This window comes from Salvelinus alpinus, chromosome 4 (genome assembly GCF_045679555.1).
Source record: "Salvelinus alpinus chromosome 4, SLU_Salpinus.1, whole genome shotgun sequence".
Lineage (NCBI taxonomy): Eukaryota > Metazoa > Chordata > Actinopteri > Salmoniformes > Salmonidae > Salvelinus > Salvelinus alpinus.
The window spans coordinates 86,002,815-86,019,165 of record NC_092089.1 but is presented as its reverse complement, the minus strand read 5'-3'; the positions used below and the strand labels follow the sequence as shown (position 1 = coordinate 86,019,165).

The following is a 16,351-nucleotide window of genomic DNA, read 5'->3' as shown; positions in this document are numbered from 1 at the left end:
GCAGATATGTCTTTCACTAGCAGATATGTCTTTCATTAGCAGATATGTCTTTCACTAGCAGATATGTCTTTCATTAGCAGATACAGTGGGGAGAACAAGTATTTGATACACTGCCGATTTTGAAGGTTTTCCTACTTACAAAGCATGTAGAGGTCTGTAATTTTTATCATAGGTACACTTCAACTGTGAGAGACGGAATCTAAAACAAAAATCCAGAAAATCACATTGTATGATTTTTAAGTAATTAATTTGCATTTTATTGCGTGACATAAGTATTTGATACATCAGAAAAGCAGAACTTAATATTTGGTACAGAAACCTTTGTTTGCAATTACAAAGATCATACGTTTCCTGTAGTTATTGACCAGGTTTGCACACACTGCAGCAGGGATTTTGGCCCACTCCTCCATACATACCTTCTCCAGATCCTTCAGGTTTCGGGGCTGTCGCTGGGCAATACGGACGTTCAGCTCCCTCCAAAGATTTTCTATTGGGTTCAGGTCTGGAGACTGGCTAGGCCACTCCAGGACCTTGAGATGCTTCTTACGGAGCCACTCCTTAGTTTCCCTGGCTGTGTGTTTCGGGTCGTTGTCATGCTGGAAGATCCAGCCACGACCCATCTTCAATGCTCTTACTGAGGGAAGGAGGTTTTTGGCCAAGATCTCGCGATACATGGCCCCATCCATCCTCCCCTCAATACGGTGCAGTCGTCCTGTCCCCTTTGCAGAAAAGCATCCCCAAAGAATTATGTTTCCACCTCCATGCTTCACGGTTGGGAGGGTGTTCTTGGGGTTGTACTCCTAGCAGATATGTCTTTCATTAGCAGATATGTCTTTCACTAGCAGATATGTCTTTCATTAGCAGATATGTCTTTCATTAGCAGATATGTCTTTCACTAGCAGATATGTCTTTCATTAGCAGATATGTCTTTCATTAGCAGATATGTCTTTCACTAGCAGATATGTCTTTCACTAGCAGATATGTCTTTCACTAGCAGATATGTCTTTCACTAGCAGATATGTCTTTCACTAGCAGATATGTCTTTCACGAGCAGATATGTCTTTCACTAGCAGATATGTCTTTCACTAGCAGATATGTCTTTCACTAGCAGATATGTCTTTCACTAGCAGATATGTCTTTCACTAGCAGATATGTCTTTCACTAGCAGATATGTCTTTCACTAGCAGATATGTCTTTCACTAGCAGATATGTCTTTCATTAGCAGATATGTCTTTCATTAGCAGATATGTCTTTCACGAGCAGATATGTCTTTCACTAGCAGATATGTCTTTCACTAGCAGATATGTCTTTCACTAGCAGATATGTCTTTCACTAGCAGATATGTCTTTCACTAGCAGATATGTCTTTCACTAGCAGATATGTCTTTCACTAGCAGATATGTCTTTCACGAGCAGATATGTCTTTCACTAGCAGATATGTCTTTCACTAGCAGATATGTCTTTCATTAGCAGATATGTCTTTCACTAGCAGATATGTCTTTCACTAGCAGATATGTCTTTCACTAGCAGATATGTCTTTCATTAGCAGATATGTCTTTCACTAGCAGATATGTCTTTCATTAGCAGATATGTCTTTCACTAGCAGATATGTCTTTCATTAGCAGATATGTCTTTCACTAGCAGATATGTCTTTCATTAGCAGATATGTCTTTCACTAGCAGATATGTCTTTCACTAGCAGATATGTCTTTCATTAGCAGATATGTCTTTCACTAGCAGATATGTCTTTCACTAGCAGATATGTCTTTCACTAGCAGATGTCTTTCACTAGCAGATATGTCTTTCATTAGCAGATATGTCTTTCACTAGCAGATATGTCTTTCATTAGCAGATATGTCTTTCATTAGCAGATATGTCTTTCACTAGCAGATATGTCTTTCACTAGCAGATATGTCTTTCACGAGCAGATATGTCTTTCACTAGCAGATATGTCTTTCATTAGCAGATATGTCTTTCACTAGCAGATATGTCTTTCACTAGCAGATATGTCTTTCACGAGCAGATATGTCTTTCACTAGCAGATATGTCTTTCACTAGCAGATACAGTGGGGAGAACAAGTATTTGATACACTGCTGATTTTGCAGGTTTTCCTACTTACAAAGCATGTAGAGGTCTGTAATTTTTATCATAGGTACACTTCAACTGTGAGAGACAGAATCAAAAAGAAAAATTCTGAAAATCACATTGTATGATTTGTAAGTAATTAATTTGCATTTTATTGCATGACATAAGTATTTGATCACCTACCAACCAGTAAGAATTCCGGCTCTCACAGACCTGTTAGTTTTTCTTTAAGAAGCCCTGCTGTTCTCCACCTGTATTAACTGCACCTGTTTGAACTCGTTACCTGTATAAAAGACACCTGTCCACACACTCAATCAAACAGACTCCAACCTCTCCACAATGGCCAAGACCAGAGAGCTGTGTAAGGACGTCAGGGATAAAATTGTAGACCTGCACAAGGCTGGGATGGGCTACAGGACAATAGGCAAGCAGCTTGGTAAGAAGGCAACAACTGTTGGCGCAATTATTAGAAAATGGAAGAAGTTCAAGATGATGGTCAATCACCCTCGGTCTGGGGCTCCATGCAAGATCTCACCTCATGGGGCATCAATGATCATGAGGAAGGTAAGGGATCAGCCCAGAACTACACAGCAGGACCTGGTCAATGACCTGAAGAGAGCTGGGACCACAGTCTCAAAGAAAACCATTAGTAACACACTACGCCGTCATGGATTAAAATCCTGCAGCGCACGCAAGGTCCCCCTGCTCAAGCCAGCGCATGTCCAGGCCCGTCTGAAGTTTGCCAATGACCATCTGGATGACCCAGAGGAGGAATGGGAGAAGGTCATGTGGTCTGATGAGACAAAAATAGAGCTTTTTGGTCTAAACTCCACTCGCCGTGTTTGGAGGAAGAAGAAGGATGAGTACAACCCCAAGAACACCATCCCAACCGTGAAGCATGGAGGTGGAAACATCATTCTTTGGGGATGCTTTTCTGCAAAGGGGACAGGACGACTGCACCGTATTGATGGGAGGATGGATGGGGCCATGTATCGCGAGATCTTGGCCAACAACCTCCTTCCCTCAGTAAGAGCATTGAAGATGGGTCGTGGCTGGGTCTTCCAGCATGACAACCACCCGAAACACACAGCCAGGGCAACTAAGGAGTGGCTCCGTAAGAAGCATCTCAAGGTCCTGGAGTGGCCTAGCCAGTCTCCAGACCTGAACCCAATAGAAAATCTTTGGAGGGAGCTGAAAGTCCGTATTGCCCAGCGACAGCCCCGAAACCTGAAGGATCTGGAGAAGGTCTGTATGGAGGAGTGGGCCAACATCCCTGCTGCAGTGTGTGCAAACCTGGTCAAGAACTACAGGAAACGTATGATCTCTGTAATTGCAAACAAAGGTTTCTGTACCAAATATTAAGTTCTGCTTTTCTGATGTATCAAATACTTATGTCATGCAATAAAATGCAAATTAATTACTTAAAAATCATACAATGTGATTTTCTGGATTTTTGTTTTAGATTCCGTCTCTCACAGTTGAAGTGTACCTATGATAAAAATTACAGACCTCTAAATGCTTTGTAAGTAGGAAAACCTGCCAAATCGGCAGTGTATCAAATACTTGTTCTCCCCACTGTATGTCTTTCACTAGCAGATATGTCTTTCACTAGCAGATATGTCTTTCATTAGCAGATATGTCTTTCACTAGCAGATATGTCTTTCACTAGCAGATATGTCTTTCATTAGCAGATATGTCTTTCACTAGCAGATATGTCTTTCACTAGCAGATATGTCTTTCACTAGCAGATATGTCTTTCACTAGCAGATATGTCTTTCATTAGCAGATATGTCTTTCACTAGCAGATATGTCTTTCATTAGCAGATATGTCTTTCATTAAGCAGATATGTCTTTCACTAGCAGATATGTCTTTCACTAGCAGATATGTCTTTCACTAGCAGATATGTCTTTCATTAGCAGATATGTCTTTCACTAGCAGATATGTCTTCCACTAGCAGATATGTCTTTCACGAGCAGATATGTCTTTCATTAGCAGATATGTCTTTCATTAGCAGATATGTCTTTCACTAGCAGATATGTCTTTCATTAGCAGATATGTCTTTCATTAGCAGATATGTCTTTCACTAGCAGATATGTCTTTCACTAGCAGATATGTCTTTCATTAGCAGATATGTCTTTCACTAGCAGATATGTCTTTCATTAGCAGATATGTCTTTCATTAGCAGATATGTCTTTCATTAGCAGATATGTCTTTCACTAGCAGATATGTCTTTCACTAGCAGATATGTCTTTCATTAGCAGATATGTCTTTCACTAGCAGATATGTCTTTCACTAGCAGATATGTCTTTCACTAGCAGATATGTCTTTCATTAGCAGATATGTCTTTCATTAGCAGATATGTCTTTCATTAGCAGATATGTCTTTCACTAGCAGATATGTCTTTCACTAGCAGATATGTCTTTCATTAGCAGATATGTCTTTCACTAGCAGATATGTCTTTCACTAGCAGATATGTCTTTCACTAGCAGATATGTCTTTCACTAGCAGATATGTCTTTCATTAGCAGATATGTCGTTCACTAGCAGATATGTCTTTCATTAGCAGATCGCAAACTTGCTTTAGATCCATCCTGTAGCCTAAAACTTAGGTCTAGACTCTAGAAGTACATTGTTTGACATCGGAAGTCCTTTTGTGTATGCTCCTTATCTCAGCCAACAGCAGTGCCACCTACAACAATGACCTTGGTGTATTTAAGCAGAGTGGAACTGAACTGCAGCTGAAGAAAGAGATATGTATATATATATATATATATATGTATATATATATATATATATATATAAAGATAGGTAGAGAGAGAGGTAGAAGGAGAGAGAGGTAGGTAGAGAAAGGAACATAAAAGTCAACATCCCAATTAGGATCTGGCTAAAAATACTTCAATCAGTTATCGAACCCAATGCCCTCTATGGTTGTGAGGACTGGGGTTCACTCACCAACCAAGAATTTACATGCAGAATTATGCAAAAATGTACTTTGTGCACAACGCAAAACCCAAACAACGCATGCTGAGCAGAATGAGGACTATACCCACTAGTTATCAAAATCCAGATAAGAGCTGTTAAATTCTACAACCACCTGAAAGGAAGCGATGCCCTCACATTCCACTACAAAGCCCTCACCTACAGGGAGATTAACCTAGAGAAGAGTCCCCTCAGCCAGCTGGTTCTGTGTCTCTGTTCACAAATACCAACAGAACCCACAGAGCCCCAGGACAGAAACACGTTTAGACCCAAACAAAATATTATAAAGCAAAAATATAACTATTTGATACACTGGAAAGAATCGACCAAATAAATTAGCAAACTGGAATGCAATGTGGCCCTTAACATAGAGTCCACAGAACACCTGACCACTGTGACTGACCCTGAATTAACTCCATTCTTGACTATGTACAGACTCGGTGAGCACAGCCTTGCTATTGAGAGACGACGCCATAGACAGACCTGGCTCTCAAGAGAAGAGGCAATGTGCCCACTGCCCACAAAATGAGGTGGAAATCACATTAGAGACACATATTTCCTACAGATCACACAGACCCACAAAGAATTTGAAAACAAATCAAACATTGATAAACTCCCATATCTGTACGGTAAAATACCATAGTGTGCAGTCACAGCAGCAAGATTTGTGGCCTGTTGCCATGAGAAAAGGGGAACCAGTGAACCACAAACAACATTGTAAATACAACCTATATTTATCTGTTTATTTATTTTCCCTTTCATACTTCAACTACTTGCACATTGCTATAACCCTGTACATAGCCAATGATATAACACTGTACATAGCCAATGATATAACACTGTACATAGCCAATGATATAACATCTGAAATGTCTATATTCTATTATAACTGGTGTGAGTGTAATGTTGGCTATTGTTGTTTATTTCTCTTTTATTGGTTGTCTATTGCATTTGCTTTGGCAATGTAAACATATGTTTCCCATGCCCATATAGCCCTTTGAGTTGAATTGAGAGGGAGAGATAGAAAGAGAGGAGTGGAATGCTAAAAAATGCTTTGAAATGCATCCATTCTTCTGTTCTTCCACACAAACACAAGTCCATGATTCAACCTGAGAGACAAACACAAGTCTGTGATTCAACCTGAGAGACAAACACAAGTCCATGATTCAACCTGAGAGACAAACACAAGTCCATGATTCAAGCTGAGAGACAAACACAAGTACATGATTCAACCTGAGAGACAAACACAAGTCTGTGATTCAACCTGAGAGACAAACACAAGTCCGTAATTCAAGCTGAGAGACAAACACAAGTCTGTGATTCAACCTGAGAGACAAACACAAGTCCGTGATTCAAGCTGAGAGACAAACACAAGTCCGTGATTCAAGCTGAGAGACAAACACAAGTCCGTAATTCAAGCTGAGAGACAAACACAAGTCTGTGATTCAACCTGAGAGACAAACACAAGTCCGTGATTCAAGCTGAGAGACAAACACAAGTCCGTAATTCAACCTGAGAGACAAACACAAGTCCGTAATTCAAGCTGAGAGACAAACACAAGTCCGTAATTCAAGCTGAGAGACAAACACAAGTCCGTGATTCAACCTGAGAGACAAACACAAGTCTGTGATTCAACCTGAGAGACAAACACAAGTCCGTAATTCAAGCTGAGAGACAAACACAAGTCTGTGATTCAAGCTGAGAGATAAACACAAGTCCGTGATTCAACCTGAGAGACAAACACAAGTCCATGATTCAACCTGAGAGACAAACACAAGTCCATGATTCAACCTGAGTGACAAACACAAGTCTGTGATTCAACCTGAGAGACAAACACAAGTCTGTAATTCAAGCTGAGAGACAAACACAAGTCCGTAATTCAAGCTGAGAGACAAACACAAGTCCGTGATTCAACCTGAGAGACAAACACAAGTCCATGATTCAACCTGAGAGACAGACACAAGTCTGTGATTCAACCTGAGAGACAAACACAAGTCTGTGATTCAACCTGAGAGACAAACACAAGTCCGTAATTCAACCTGAGAGACAAACACAAGTCCGTGATTCAACCTGAGAGACAAACACAAGTCCGTAATTTAAGCTGAGAGACAAACACAAGTCCGTGATTCAACCTGAGAGACAAACACAAGTCTGTGATTCAACCTGAGAGACAAACACAAGTCCGTGATTCAAGCTGAGAGACAAACACAAGTCCGTGATTCAAGCTGAGAGACAAACACAAGTCCGTGATTCAAGCTGAGAGACAAACACAAGTCCGTGATTCAAGCTGAGAGACAAATACAAGTCCATGATTCAACCTGAGAGACAAACACAAGTCCGTGATTCAAGCTGAGAGACAAACACAAGTCTGTGATTCAACCTGAGAGACAAACACAAGTCTGTGATTCAACCTGAGAGACAAACACAAGTCCGTAATTCAAGCTGAGAGACAAACACAAGTCTGTGATTCAAGCTGAGAGACAAACACAAGTCCGTGATTCAACCTGAGAGACAAACACAAGTCCATGATTCAACCTGAGAGACAAACACAAGTCCATGATTCAACCTGAGTGACAAACACAAGTCTGTGATTCAAGCTGAGAGACAAACACAAGTCCGTAATTCAAGCTGAGAGACAAACACAAGTCCGTAATTCAAGCTGAGAGACAAACACAAGTCCGTGATTCAACCTGAGAGACAAACACAAGTCCATGATTCAACCTGAGAGACAGACACAAGTCTGTGATTCAACCTGAGAGACAAACACAAGTCCGTGATTCAACCTGAGAGACAAACACAAGTCCGTAATTTAAGCTGAGAGACAAACACAAGTCCGTGATTCAACCTGAGAGACAAACACAAGTCCGTGATTCAACCTGAGAGACAAACACAAGTCCGTGATTCAACCTGAGAGACAAACACAAGTCCGTGATTCAACCTGAGAGACAAACACAAGTCCATGATTCAACCTGAGAGACAAACAGAAGTCCAAGCTGAGAGACAAACAGAAGTCCATGATTCAAGCTGAGAGTGATTGACGGTTGCTTGCTTGGGGCAAAGGCGATGTTGTATACGTGTAAATCATCTATACGTAGTATAGATTTTAGGATTGTCTTCCACAGCAGTGTTGTCTATCTGCTGCTAAACAAGGCCCCCCGAGGGAACAATTAAGATTGATTGATAGATTGAGGCATCGATTGATGAGTGGAAGAGATACTTCCCTGCTATGGTAAGGGTTTCACCCCTGAGCCAGTCTGTCAGTTCTCCTATTATCCCCCCTTTCTCCACTTCTCCGCTTTTCATCCCTCCTTCCCCTTCCTGTATCATGGACTCTGCCTTATGCAGCTAGATGCTGGAAAGAGGTTTTGGCAGTATTTTGGATTCCCTGTCTCTCTTTCTATCATTCACTCTCTCTCTCTCTTTCTCTCTCTATTTTGGTAGGAGTGCTGTTCCATCCACTGATCTGTAGATGCTTGAGGCTGACTATGTTGGAATATACACCTACTGAAACAATACCAGAGAGAGTGGAGGGAGACTGACTCTCTCTCTCACTCTCTCCATCTCGCTCTCTCTCCTCTCTCTCATCCTCTTAGTCACTCTCTCCACCGTGGAACTATTCTGTTGAACAGTGGAGTAGGAGAAGTGGAAACTGGGACAGTTGCTTCAAGTTCCTCGGCGTACACATCACTGACAAACTGAAATGGTCCACCCACACAAACAGTGTGGTGAAGAAGGCGCAACAGCGCCTCTTCAACCTCAGAGGGCTGAAGAAATTTGGTGTGGGACCTAAAACCCTCACAAACTTTTACAGATGCACAATTGGGAGCATCCTGTCTGGCTGTATCATCGCCTGGTACGGCAACAGCACCGCCCGCAACCGCAGGGCTCTCCAGAGGATGGTGCGGTCTGTCCAACGCATCACCGGTGGCATACTACCTGCCCTCCAGGACACCTACAGCACCCCAATGTCACAGGAAGGCTAAAAATATTATCATGGACAACAAACACCAGAGCAACTGCATGTTCACCCCGCTATCATCCAGAAGGCGAGGTCAGTACAGGTGCATCAAAGCTGGGACCGAGAGACTGAAAAACAGCTTATATCTCAAGTGCATGAGACCGTTAAATAGTCATCACTAGCATACTAGAGGCTGCTGCCCGATATACATACACCTGAAATCACTGGTCACTTTAATAATGGAACACTAGTCACTTTAATAACGTGTACACATATATTGTATTCTATTCTATCCTATTATACTGTATCTTAGCCTATGTCGCTCTGTCATTGCTCATCCAAATATTTATATATTGCTAATTCCATTCCTTTACTTAGATTTGTGAGTATTGTGTGTATTGTTGTGAAATTGTTAGATATTACTTGTTAGATTTTACTGCACTGTTGGAACTAGAAACACAACTATCATACACAGTCCCACTTCATCTATCATACACAGCCCCACTTCAACTATCATACACAGTCCCACTTCAACTATCATACACAGTCCCACTTCAACTATCATACACAGTCCCACTTCAACTATCATACACAGTCCCACTTCAACTATCATACACAGTCCCACTTCAACTATCATACACAGTCCCACTTCAACTATCAAACACAGTCCCACTTCAACTATCATACACAGTCCCACTTCAACAATCATACACAGTCCCACTTCAACTATCATACACAGTCCCACTTCAACTATCATACACAGTCCCACTTCAACTATCATACACAGTCCCACTTCAACTATCAAACACAGTCCCACTTCAACTATCAAACACAGTCCCACTTCAACTATCATACACAGTCCCACTTCAACTATCATACACAGTCCCACTTCAACTATCATACACAGTCCCACTTCAACTATCATACACAGTCCCACTTCAACTATCATAAACAGTCACACTTCCTTCAACTATCATACACAGTCCCACTTCAACTATCATAAACAGTCCCACTTCAACTATCATACACAGTCCCACTTCAACTATCATACACAGTCCCACTTCAACTATCATACACAGTCCCACTTCAACTATCATACACAGTCCCACTTCAACAATCATACACAGTCCCACTTCAACTATCATACACAGTCCCACTTCAACTATCATACACAGTCCCACTTCAACTATCATACACAGTCCCACTTCAACTATCATACACAGTCCCACTTCAACTATCATACACAGTCCCACTTCAACTATCATACACAGTCCCACTTCAACTATCATACACAGTCCCACTTCAACTATCAAACACAGTCCCACTTCAACTATCATACACAGTCCCACTTCAACTATCATACACAGTCCCACTTCAACTATCATACACAGTCCCACTTCAACTATCATACACAGTCCCACTTCAACTATCATACACAGCCCCACTTCAACTATCATACACAGTCCTACTTCAGCTATCATAAACAGCCCCACTTTCTTCGACTATCTTCCACCCCCTGTTGTCTGCAATCACACACTCGCTCTCAAAGATACACTGCCCCCCATGGTGAACAGACACAAGGCCAATTCCCACCGCCTCACCAGAATAATAACCCACGACACGGGATACACAAGTCCCTTCACGCCAATCAGCAGTTGGCATGTACCAACCTGGCACACACATGTATACACACACACACACACACACACAATGTGGCATTAATTGTCATTGTCTGGTTGTAAACTGATTTTCTGGTCATTTAATCAGATTACAACGAATGGTCTCTGTTACAACCAGGTACATAAGTATTTTTTCTAGTGAGAGAAATGTGTAACATTTTAGTTGCAATCTCATCAGTTTTCCAGTATTCAAAAAATGACCTGTTAGTGTAATGAGCAACCAGTTTGACTGCTGGATTGAGGTGAGTGGACGATACATGGCATGGTACCATGTGGTGCCGCTAAACAGGGGTTGATGGGTGTACATGTCAGATGGAGGCTGGTGGGAGGCGGTGGGGGAGACAAAACAAGCTGACATTCAGCTCCCCTCTTAGCCCCAGGCAGTGGAGGGCTGAGCCAGGGCTAGGGATTGTGTTTGTCTGGTTTGCAAGCAAGCGTGTGTACGTGTAAGAGAAGGAGAGAGAGAAGAGAGAGACAAAGTGTGTGTTTGAGACACAGCCAGAACGAGAGAGAGAGGATGTAGGTATGTGTTCTCTTCTTCTTAGGCTTTCCAATTGAAGTGAATGGCGTCACTAAGCTGCTTTGTGTGGTTTTGCCACCTGCTCCGGCGATGGAAGTGAAGTGGAACGGAATCACGCCTAAGGGGACATAAACTGAGTCCCCGTTTCAACACACACAGACACACAGACACACAGACACACACACACACAAATACACAGGAACAAAATGTTGTGAGCGAGTGTATATGTAAGCACAGAGCAATAGAAAAATAATACACTGTTTGTGGAGGGCAAAGGAGGAGGAGGAGTGGGAGGAGAATGAGGAAGAGGATGAAAAGGAGGAGATAGAGAAGGAGGAGAAGGGTAGAGGAGAAGAGAAGATGAGGTGAGATGAGAAGAGGGAGAAGGAGGGGAAGGAGAGAGGAAAAGATGAGGAGAGATGAGGAGGGGAAGGAGAGAGGAGAAGATGAGGAGAGATGAGAAGGAGGAGGAGGGGAAGGGCGAGAAGGAGAAGGAGGAGAAGGAGAGAGGAGAAGATGAGGAGAGATGAGAAGGAGGAGAAGGAGGGGAAGGACGAGAAGGAAAATGAGGAGGAGAGAGGAGAAGATGAGGAAAGATGAAAAGGAGGAGAAGGAGGGGAAGGAGGAGAAGGAGAGATGAGAAGATGAGGAGAGATGAGAAGGAGGAGAAGGAGAAGAAGGGGAAGGAGGAGAAGGAGGATGGGGAAGCAGCTTGTGCTTGATTTTTTGTACTAATCTGTTACACAAGTAAACAAATATACATTCATACACACACACACAACCAAGCTCACACAAACAAACTGCTGCTACATGCATTTGTCTTCCTAAGCCATATTGGACATATAAGCACGCACACACAAACCCTGCTGTTAATATGCACTACAGTGTGTGTGTTTATGTGTGTAAGATCTCAACCACAGACGTGTTCACTGCAGGGCAGGGCAGCGAGCATGCACCTCTCCGGAGCTCTGCCACCTGCTACCAACCCTGTCTCGTCTGCCTGGGGTCACACACACACGCGCCACGAGCAAACCCCACAGGGGCCACTGCTATCAGGGGTCAAAGATCATATGCAGACACCAGCGTTGCTAGTCACAGTATTCTAGAGAAGGTGGACGTGGATGGATGTAGTGAAGGAGAGATGGGTCTCTTCCTGTCCTCTCCTCCTCCTCATTATGCGCCGCCGCCTTGTGTTTCTCTTGATTTATTTCTGCTCAATCTGCTCTCCTCCTGACTGGCACCAGGGAGGGGGGGGGGGGGTGAATAGGAGGGGGGGGGGGGGGGGGGGGGGGGGGGGCGTCCGTTAGTTAACATCTGCTCTGGGCCCGTTCCTTCACTGTTGATTACATCTCCTCTCCACGCACTCACACACACGCACACACACACGCACACACACACGCTCACACACACACACACGCACACGCACACACACACACACACGCACACTCACACACACGCACACACACGCACATGCATGCCGAGATGTCTTCTGCTGTGCTCTCCCCTCCCTTCCCTCTTGTCCACAAGTCCATGTAAACAGAATGCCACAGATGACATCTGCCAGCACTAGTTTAGTGTCTTCTGTGTTGATAGCCTACCGTACAGTACTGTACAGTCAGTTGACTTCTATATATACCAATAGCCTGTGTCACAGTATGTCCTTGGATGGTAGCTATGTCTAGAAGCAAGCGAGAGTAATCAAGTGTGTATGAACATGTGTGTGTCTGTATGTCAGCATGTGTGTGTACTCACCACAGTGACATATGTAGTGACACATGAAGATTGTGTTCATATCAGTGTGTCAGATTGTGTGTGTGTGTGTGTGTGTGTGTGTGTGTGTCTGTGTGTGTGCATGTGCGTGTGTGAGTGTGTGTGTGTGTGTGCGTGTGTGCGCGTGTGTGTGTGCGTGTGTGTGTGTGTGTGTGTGTGTGTGTGTGTGTGTGTGTGTGTGTGTGTGTGTGTGTGTGTGTGTGTGTGTGTGTGTGTGTGTGTGTGCTGCTGATACCTTGCCAACCCTGAGAAAAGACAAGAAATAATAATCTTAAGTAAATAAATAATAAATGAAGGCTAGAATATGACAAAGGAGTCCTGACTAGGTGACTGTGCAGCTAGACTTAACAAAAGTTCTCCCAATCTGTCTCTTCACATTCACACAATAAATATGCCCTAAACTCAACAGAAACCACCCTCATTTACATAAGAATTATCACGTTTTTTTTTTGTCTCCCTGTGCGTCACGTTTTCGCCGCAGCGGTGACAGTGTCTTTTGGCTCCTCCGTGTTAAGTGGAGGGTGGAAACATGGTAGAATACAGTAGCCAGGGTTTATTGAAATCCTTGTTAATTTTTACGATTATTATGATGATCATTCAAGGCTCTTTGCTAGGGCCCCCGTGGGTGAATATGTACGCGTGTTTATTTCCCTGCTGTCAGGCCCCTGGAAAAGGCAGCTGAAATCACCAGACGGGCATTTGGAGGGAGAGATAGAGAGAGGGGGGGGGGGGGGGGTGCGAGATGGAGGGTGAAAGGAGAGGAATGGGATAGTGGGGGGGGGGGGGGGGGGGGCAGATGCTAGCTGACACTGTACTGTGTGAGTGAAGGCCCTCTGGGGAGTGTGTGAGTGTGTACAGTCTCCAAAGAGCGGCGCGGTGACCAGTGCCGTATCGACAGGGGAGGTTGCCACGCCGACTGGATGGAAAGGAAGTGACAGTCGTAGGAGTGACGCGAGGGAGAGAGAGAGAGCGGGATGTGTCACACAGGCATAGTGCTAGTAGATCATGTCAGGTGAAAGACTTGTTAGCAGTACCACACACACCTCCCATCTCCCAAGTGAGCATGCATATTTTTTCTGCAGGGGGCTCAGTGGTCCTAAGACAACTAATATGCCTGTACAAATAACCTAAGATATTTATTCAAACTACCTAAGATACTTAATTAACATACCTATGTTTGACTGACACCCTTTCAAATGGAGGAATGCCATTATTTTTTACATGGCAGGTAAAGGAATAGTTCAGGATTTTGGCTAATCCACAAGGTAAAATGAACTCATGGATACAATTGTTATGCCTTAACGAGCAGTTTGAAGGAAGTTGCTACCTAGCATTAGTGTAACTGCTAACGAGCGTTAGCGCAATGACTGGAAGAATATGGTAATTGATAGCGTGCTAGTAGATACCATAGACTTCCAGTCATTGTGCTAACACTAGTTAGCATTTACTCATGAAACTACGACCAACTTCCTTCATACTGGTTCCAGAGACATAAAAATGATATCCACGAGTTCATCTGACGCTGTGGAAGTAGATAACACAGCTATTGACTGTAGCCTAGTAGTTAGTACTAAAACTAAGGACTTTGACTGTTAGCCTCTATCACCAATCACCGCGCTATCCTAACAGATGATGAGACAGCTATTGTGAGCTGTTGACAGTCGACCATACGCAGCCAAGTTAAGTAAAGGTGAAATAATAATCTTGACCTCCCTATACTGCTGTTTGTTAAGAGGTCAAAGGGCAAATGAGGCCCTGGTAAGGGACAAGAGACCCTCTTTACTGAGAGACACTGAGGGAGCCTTTGTCTTATCGGTTCACCTGCCTTGTCGCTCTACAGTCTAGCCCCAGGCAATGGGGGGATGTGCTGGCAAACGTGGCTATGCACAGGACGCACACACACATGAACACACGCATACATACACACGCATGATGCATAGACATACAGAAGCACACATATGTACACATAGACACACATACACACAGGAGCGCACTCACGCATGCATGTACACACTGACCCACACACTCACACAGACCCAAACACACTCACACAGACCCAAACACACACACACACACACACACACACACACACACACACACACACACACACACACACACACACACACACACACACACACACACACACACACACACACACACACACACACACACACAAAGGGGGCTGAATTGATTATCTTCCGCTGAGTGATGCTTGCTCGGAGGAATTCACATACTACAAAACAAGGGGAAAGAGACTCAACAGCTCCTTTGTGTGTGACAAGACAGCCATTCCCTGTTTCCCTGTCACCAACTAATCCCCCTTACATGTTTCAGCCCAGTCCTGGAGCTACAGAGCCAGAGTAATAGAGATAGGTCTGCATTCCTCCATTTTCACACCTCAAGACCTTCACACTTCAAGACCTTCACACCTTAAGAATTTCACACATCAAAACTTTCACACCTAAAGACTTGAGACACTCGTTATGTCTGCATCTCTGTTATAAGATAACAAAAACTGTCAGAGGTAAGACATCTTAACTACTGGACATATCTCTATTACTCCCCCACACATTGAGTCGGCACAGCTACCCCCTTAAATATAGCCTTGTTATTGTTATTTTATTGTAACTCATTTGTTTGTTTTTTTACTTTAGTTTACATAGTAAATATTTTCACAAGTCTTTTTTTTTTTTTTACTAAATTGTTGGTTAAGGGCTTGTAAGTAAGCATTTCACGGTAAGGTGAATTCGGTGTTGGTGTTGTATTCGGTGCATGTCACAAATAAAATTTGATTTGAATTTGTGTGTAACTGTGCAGTACTGGACATGTGTGTAATTCTGCAGTACAAAAGAGTAAGGAAGGATGTAAAGGACTGCCTGTCTATCTTGGAGCATACTATACAGGATCAGTTAGGATGAAAATACTCCTTCAGATTAACTATCAATTATAAAACTCTTCTTCAGATGAACTATCATTCATAGAATACTCCTTCAGATTAACTATAATTTATAAAACACTCTTCAGATCAACTATCATTTATAAAATACTTATTCGGATTAACTGTCATTTATAAAATACTTCTTCAGATTAACTATAATTTATAAAACACTCCTTCAGATTAACTATAATTTATAAAACACTCCTTCAGATTAACTATAATGTCACGTTCCTGACCTGTTTTCTGTTGTTTTGTATGTGTGTGATGGTCAGGGCGTGAGTTTTGGGTGGGCATTCTATGTTGTGTGTTTCTATGTTGGTTTAGGGTTGCCTGGTATGGCTCTTAATTAGAGGCAGGTGTTTTGCGTTCCTCTAATTAAGAGTCATATTTAGGTAGGTTGTTTCACTGTGTTCGTTGTGGGTG

The 16,351-nt window shown here is 42.9% G+C and overlaps 1 protein-coding gene across 3 annotated transcripts in view; it reads right to left on the bottom strand.

Moving 5' to 3' along the window:
• The window catches only part of LOC139574644 (protocadherin-1-like), a 403,011-nt gene that overhangs the window by 359,939 nt on the left and 26,721 nt on the right, over positions 1 to 16,351 (bottom strand). The window lies entirely within an intron of this gene.